General features: G+C 29.7%; 4 non-coding genes across 4 annotated transcripts; 2 read left to right on the top strand and 2 right to left on the bottom strand.

The window, feature by feature from the left end:
• Positions 1-1448: 1448 nt before the first annotated feature.
• TRNAT-GGU (transfer RNA threonine (anticodon GGU)) lies at positions 1449-1520 on the bottom strand. The gene has a single exon. It is a non-coding gene; the product is annotated as a tRNA-Thr (tRNA).
• Positions 1521-2461: 941 nt separating this feature from the next.
• TRNAY-GUA (transfer RNA tyrosine (anticodon GUA)) lies at positions 2462-2545 on the top strand. Its single transcript has one exon. It is a non-coding gene; the product is annotated as a tRNA-Tyr (tRNA).
• Positions 2546-3002: 457 nt separating this feature from the next.
• On the top strand, positions 3003-3076 carry TRNAD-GUC (transfer RNA aspartic acid (anticodon GUC)). The gene has a single exon. It is a non-coding gene; the product is annotated as a tRNA-Asp (tRNA).
• Positions 3077-5221: 2145 nt separating this feature from the next.
• On the bottom strand, positions 5222-5292 carry TRNAC-GCA (transfer RNA cysteine (anticodon GCA)). Its single transcript has one exon. It is a non-coding gene; the product is annotated as a tRNA-Cys (tRNA).
• Between the last annotated feature and the right edge of the window lie 2174 nt (positions 5293-7466).

Below are 7466 nucleotides of genomic sequence, written 5' to 3'. Positions count from 1 at the left end.
AAAAGTCCACAGACCGCCTAACTGACACCAACGGGTAAAATCTCCCTGTGCTTCAGGACCCCACAGTAACAACAAAGAGTGTGCTAAACTATTAGCGGGAGTGGAAACTGCAGCGGTTAAGAAGTTGCAGCCTTCTAAATAAGAACTTGCCAAGCCGTGAGTATACCATGAAGTTACAAAGGTCGTACCTGTAAACCAACCCCCCAAGGCGAAATAGGCGCAAGGAAAGAGTAATAGACCGGACCAACCCACAAAAACGAAACGGTCCCTCCGCAACCAGTCATCCATAATATCAAATAAATCATTTTCATCTTTGGTAAATTTACCAAGAGCTATAGTCATAGCGATCCTCCTATTCAACTACTTCAACCATTTCCCAACACCTCATAGAGCATTTTCAGAGATGGGACGGACCTTGATCATTTATCTCTATTCATTTCTCTCTCTATATATATATAGAATATATAAGTATACTTTCCCTTGTTTTCTAATCGGTTTCGAATAAAAAATCATTTATGGGTCTATTGATATCTAGGGCAAATCCATGAACTCGATGTGGTTATTCCTTATCTATTCTTAAAAATCTTCCAAGTCATCAATCATAAAATCTGCTATGACTCCAAAATCCGATAGAAATTTTTTTTTCAGAACTGTTCAAGAAACAAATGATCCCCTGTTTCACTTCTTATACCTAGCGGATCTTCAGACATATTTCTCTCCTTTCATCAAAGAAACTTATTCTTGAAGTTTGGTTGTGAATTGACTTCTATTTTGTCTAGGAAACTACTGTAGGATCATAGGTTTTCTAAATTTCTATTTCATTTACAGTTTTTTCTTTAGTATTTCATTTTTTTTTATAAATACTATAATAAAAAGAAAAAACTGTAAATGAAAGTTTTTGTCTCATATATATGAATTGCTGGAAAAATATCGTACACATCGATATGAAAAGAAACTATTTGATATGTGAAGACATAATTTAATGTATTTTTCTATTATTTCTATAAGATTCTATCTAATCTTATAGAAATAATAGAAATTTATGGAAAAAAATATGTTTCATTTTAATTTTAAAAAAACTTGTTTGGTGGAACTTGAAATTCGTATTAAGGCCCTTCTGAGTAAAGAAAAGGCATAACCTTTTTTCTTAGTTCAGAAACAAGAAGATTTCATTGGAAATATTCAGAGATTCTTAGGGAGTCTAAACGAAAAAAGTCTTAAAAAGAAAAAAAATTGTTCGAATTGAATCTTTATCAAATTTGAATATCAGAATAGTAGATATAAATATAATTCAACGGGTTAGGTCCACTTACTTTTTTTTATTTTTCCATTATTGAATTTTACACTTTTTCTTTTTTATTACAAATAGAAACTTTTTCAAAATATCAAGAATCTTTTTATTCTTCCTTCAAATAGAAAGACTATTGCTTTTGAAAAAAAAAGTAAAAAGCCCCTTATCGGATTTGAACCGATGACTTACGCCTTACCATGGCGTTACTCTACCACTGAGTTAAAAGGGCCCTTTTTCTTTCTTTCAATTTCTAAATAAGGAACTAGCATGACTAGTACATATATTTGTTACTGTGTATACTTATTCTATAAATTTATATAAATTATTTCTATAAATTTATATAAATTATATAAATTAAATGATATAAATGGGATTAGAATACATGTACATCAATATCTATTATTTGTATAATGACTCATCAAAGAACAAAAAATTGGATTTACCTAGTGAATAGAATATAGTTAAAAAAAAGAATTGATTAAGATTGGATTTGATCCATATCAAATATATTATTTCAAAATGGATTCTTGAAGTCATTCTAATCATAACACTAAATTCTTTTTATTGATACATAAATGTACTCACAAAATAAAATATTTCATCGAAACATTGATAAAATCGAATCATTGATAAAATGGATTCAATATGTTCTGTCCCTAAACCAAATTTTTATTTTTTTATTGAAAAATTCTATTTTCCAAAGTTTTTTTTCTTAGTATTAGATATAAATCTACCTATCGAATCTTAGTATTAGTAATAAATGATAGAAATGAAGTTTTAACCTCTCGTCCTTTGCAACAAACGAATCATTCCTGTGAAGAATTTTCTCTTTATTGGAACATTACTTCTTTTTTTTTCTTATTATGACTGGAATAAAAAAATTTAGAAATATAAATGATTAATAAAAAATTTCTATGGAATTATGAAAGAACGAAAAATATTTTTTTTTATCGAATCATATCATTATATTGACAATTGCAAAAAACTGTTCATACTATGAACGTAGTATAATGGCGGTCGGGCAAGTATGCCCCCATCGTCTAGTGGTTCAGGACATCTCTCTTTCAAGGAGGCAGCGGGGATTCGACTTCCCCTGGGGGTAGGGTGTTACGAAAGGAAGTTGATCAAAAATTTTCAATAAAAACTGAAATGTATTCTTCCTATTGTGCTGGGTCGATGCCCGAGCGGTTAATGGGGACGGACTGTAAATTCGTTGGCAATATGTCTACGCTGGTTCAAATCCAGCTCGGCCCAAGAATTTGCCGATCCACTATGAAATTCTATAACCCATTTATAGTTCTCTGGAAATGACTGATGTGCTATGATACGGAAGAATCAAAATATTAAACATATCTAAGGTTATTTCTTTTTTTTCTGTATTCCATATTTCTTTCCACAAATTCAAAATCTTGTTAATAATCGGTATTCATGTCAAGATCTGTAAGTAGAAAATATAAGGAAAAATTGAAAAAAAAAATATTTTTTTTTCATTGATTCAATTTTCAATCGATTTGTTAATAGAATAAGAATAAGAAACGGATTACGAGTAATTTGTGTCGATCTCACTAAAGTGGATATCGATATACATATCAATATATAAAAAAATGCGCTTTTTTCATTTACAACAAAAAGGTTCGAATCCGAAATAGAAAAAGAAAAGGTTTGACAGAAACGGTCCGTAAAAATATTTATACAGTACACCCCTTTCCCTGGGATTGTAGTTCAATTGGTCAGAGCACCGCCCTGTCAAGGCGGAAGCTGCGGGTTCGAGCCCCGTCAATCCCGTTGGATATAAATCCAAAAAAATAAAAAATAAATTCCTTTTTTGTGTATTTGTAGGGAATCAAATTGATAAACAAAATTTTATTTGGGGCCCCCCCCTGCTTTTTCATTTGTTTCGCCGAAAAAGGAAGGAAAGGGATTTTGGACTTTCATCAAGAATAAATGTTTTTTTGTTTTATTTAGTATGGATAAAAGATCTTCCTATGTTATACTATTTCATGAGTTGATTTGATAGCTCAGATTTTGTGATTCATGATATTGATCCGATTTGATATCATTGAAATCCAATTTATACCATTGTTGAAAGATTGAACATTTCTATGGGATTAAATCCCGAATTTTTTTTTTAGAAATTTAAGAGAAATAGAACATAATAAAGATTATGGAAGTAAATATTCTCGCATTTATTGCTACTGCACTGTTTATTCTAGTTCCTACTGCTTTTTTACTTATAATTTATGTAAAAACGGTAAGTAAAAGTGACTAATTTCACTGAAATATGATTTCTTCATTTTTATGAATGATTTAAAAAAATGATCGTACAATCAGCGTAATCCAGATAGTAGAAATCAATTTGATTTCTACTATCTGAGAATTGCGTCCAATTTTTTTTTTCAGATTCTTTTTACAAACAATTCCGGTATCTTAGGAAAAAAAGGGGGTAAAAAAACAGGAATGGTTATTACACGGTCCGCCATTTTCCATATATATATATATCTATATAACCAGGTTAAGCGTCAGTTCATCGAAATAGAAATTTTAAGAAAAATTTGATTGGAATAGGAATCCATTTCTTCTTCTTTTTGATTCCCTTGTTTTTCTCAAAATAGGAATATGGGAATAATGAAAATATTTGTTTGATTGAAAGAGTATTTTCAATTCCTATAAGATACATAGAATACATTACACTACTAAAATATAATAGAATCAAGATAGATTTTCTATTTGAACTCAATTAATTAGTATTAGTTTAAATGAAATATTTTCATTCAATAGTTTCGAAATTCAAAAATTCAGGTAGAAATCAACAAGGTTACTTGGATCCCTTAACTCAATTTTTAGTATCCCTATAGCCCACTTCTTCCCCATACTACGAGGGAAAGGGAAAATGAAAAAACTACCATTAAAGCAGCCCAAGCAATACTTACTATATCCATGTAAATTTTGTCTCCTATCTCTATAAATATGAAGGAACTATTTCATTATTTTTTCAAATTTTTTATTCTATTCTTTTTTTTGTATTATTCGCTAAAAATACTATACTATAATAGTGGAATTGCTATTACAGAGTCAAAAAAAGGATTCTGGGCTAACATCATTCACGAAAAACAAGAATTCATTCTATTTATTAGTTATTAGAACATCTAAAAAGTTTTTTTTGATTATTTTTAGTAAAATCATAAAACATTAAACATAAAAAAATTATAGGAAGTTATAAGTCAATGAATGTTACTACCAGGTGGGAATATTAAGATTTCTCTTTTATCATTTCCTTAAGGATTTCATAAAAAAAGAATCAAGACAGATTCATTTGCATACTTATACTCTTCTTTCTATTTGAAATAGTCCCTTAAATGTCTCCCAATTCGTTCTCTAAAATAATTAAAAAAACTTTTTTTCTTTTCTATTCGATTTTAGAATCAAAACTTTTTAATTTTATTAGAATATAGAATATGAAAATCTAAAGAATACTTTTTTTGAATATTACGAAAGCGAATTAGCTAAATTAAAGCTATTAAATAGAATTGATCTAAATAAATAATATTGATAAAATGTGGAAGCACTCATAAACTTTAAATTAGTCTGTATAGAAGGTTTTTCTTCTGCCTTTTCTCTACCTAAAAATGGACTTTCCTATCCGACTTATTCTTAATCCAATCTAATAAAAGACCCAGTCAGGAGACAGACACTACAATAGTTGTGTAGTGAACGAACTATCATTTCTAAATTTATGGATTCCTTTTCACTACTAGAATCTTTCCTTGAATTCGAGACAAAAATATTTACAACATTTTTTAAGCTACTGATGCTTATAATTTCGAATCAAACGCAATTCTCAAGACTCCTTTTCCCTCGCTTGCTTCTGTTGGAAAAAAAGTTTTCTAAAAAAACGTAATATAATCTTTCATTTACAGTTTCTTATCGATCAGGCGACACCCGGATTTGAACTGGGGAAAAAGGATTTGCAGTCCCCCGCCTTACCACTCGGCCATGCCGCCAATAAAAATATAGATATGAAGTTTTTGAGAATACTCCCCCCTTTTCTTTCTATTGAAAAATTGAAAAACAATCTTGAGACAAATCGCAACCGTTAACTATTCTTTTATGAATTATTCTTGAATATTTGAATAGAAATTTTTTTTTCTTAATGAGATCAGAAAATAAAAATTGATACATAACCAATCAATATTGCTTTTTTTTTTAACTTTGTTCATTCTAATTATAACAGCAACTTTCAATATATGTAAACCCTAGAATATCAATTTGATCTGTTACACAGATATTATCTAATCGAGTATCTTATCCATATCTATATAGATATAGAATACCAATACTATACGGTATTTTCAAGAAATTATCGTGCTTATTCTTTTTTTACAATTTTCAATAGAAAATTTGTAAAAATTCACACAACATGTTATGTGTTTGTTATCCTGAACAAATATGACTGCAATAAAGTTAGAGACAGATCTATAGCTGCAGTTAAATATATGCATGTTTCAAAAATACAAGCCTTATTACATTACACATAACATACTCTAATCATATTCTCCCCAATTCTCTCCAAAATACTTCACTTCAAAATATATCTTTTCTTGACAATTTCGAATGGATTTTTTTTTGTATCCAATTGAATTTGAATATGTAATATCATAATAATGATAGAAATGAAATGCATTTTTTTAGATTCCTAAAAAAAATATTGAAATGCCCGTAGAAATTTCCAATCCTTTTTTAGATTAGACTTTCGATTCTATCTGTTTGTTTTGTTGCAAATTCCTTCGAAGTTGAGTATCAAATTCTAATATTTCTTTCTCTTTTCATAATAGGTATTTCATACACTAAGAAATATTTGATACACGGGATTAGGTAAGATTTCATGTAATTCAGTATAAAGAATAGAAATTCCAATATTGCTAAATGGATTCATGTGATTTGATGAAGCATGACAGCAAATCGTGGAATATTTTTCGATAAAATTCACGGGGAAATTGAAAATGCTTGGGAGTGAAAATGAAGAAATGTCTACACTACCTGGATTGAATCAGATACAATTTGAAGGGTTTTGTAGGTTCATTGATCGGGGCTTAACAGAAGGGCTTTTTAAGTTTCCAAAAATTGAGGATACAGATCAAGAAATTGAATTTCAATTATTTGCCGAAACATATCAATTATTAGAACCCTTGATAAACGAAAAAGATGCTGTATATGAATCACTTACATATTCTGCTGAATTATATATATCCGCGGGATTAATTTGGAAAAGTAGTAGAGATATACAAAAACAAACTATTTTTGTTGGAAATATTCCTCTAATGAATTCTCTGGGAACTTCTATAGTAAATGGAATATACAGAATAGTAATCAATCAAATATTGCAAAGTCCTGGTATCTATTACCGTTCAGAATTGGACCCTAACGGAATTCCGGTCTATACTGGCACTATAATATCAGACTGGGGGGGTAGATTAGAATTAGAGATTGATAAAAAAGCAAGGATATGGGCTCGTGTGAGTAGGAAACAGAAAATATCTATTCTAGTTCTATCATCAGCTATGGGTTCGAATTTAAGCGAAATTCTAGAAAATGTTTGTTATCCTGAAATTTTCGTGTCTTTCCTAAATGATAAGGATAAAAAAAAAATTGGGTCAAAAGAAAATGCCATTTTGGAGTTTTATCGACAATTTGCTTGTGTTGGCGGAGATCCGGTATTTTCTGAATCTTTATGGAAAGAATTACAAAAAAAATTTTTTCAACAAAGATGTGAATTAGGAAAAATTGGTCGACGAAATATCAACCAAAAGCTTAATCTTGATATACCCCAGAACAATACATTTTTGTTACCGCGAGATATATTGACAGCTGCGGATCATTTGATTGGCATGAAATTTGGAATGGCTCTACTTGACGATATAAATCATTTGAAAAATAAACGTATTCGTTCTGTAGCAGATCTATTACAAGATCAATTTGGATTGGCCCTGGTTCGTTTAGAAAATATGGTTAGAGGAACTATATGTGGAGCAATTAGACATAAATTGATACCGACTCCTCAGAATTTGGTGACTTCAACTCCATTAACAACGACTTATGAATCTTTTTTTGGATTACACACCCATTATCTCAAGTTTTGGATCAAACTAATCCATTGACGGAAATAGTTCATGGGAGA

This window comes from Vigna unguiculata, unplaced genomic scaffold, assembly GCF_037176805.1.
Source record: "Vigna unguiculata cultivar grain cowpea cultivar isolate G323 ecotype 2 unplaced genomic scaffold, ASM3717680v1 ptg000214l, whole genome shotgun sequence".
Lineage (NCBI taxonomy): Eukaryota > Viridiplantae > Streptophyta > Magnoliopsida > Fabales > Fabaceae > Vigna > Vigna unguiculata.
This window is presented reverse-complemented; position numbering and strand designations above follow the sequence as displayed.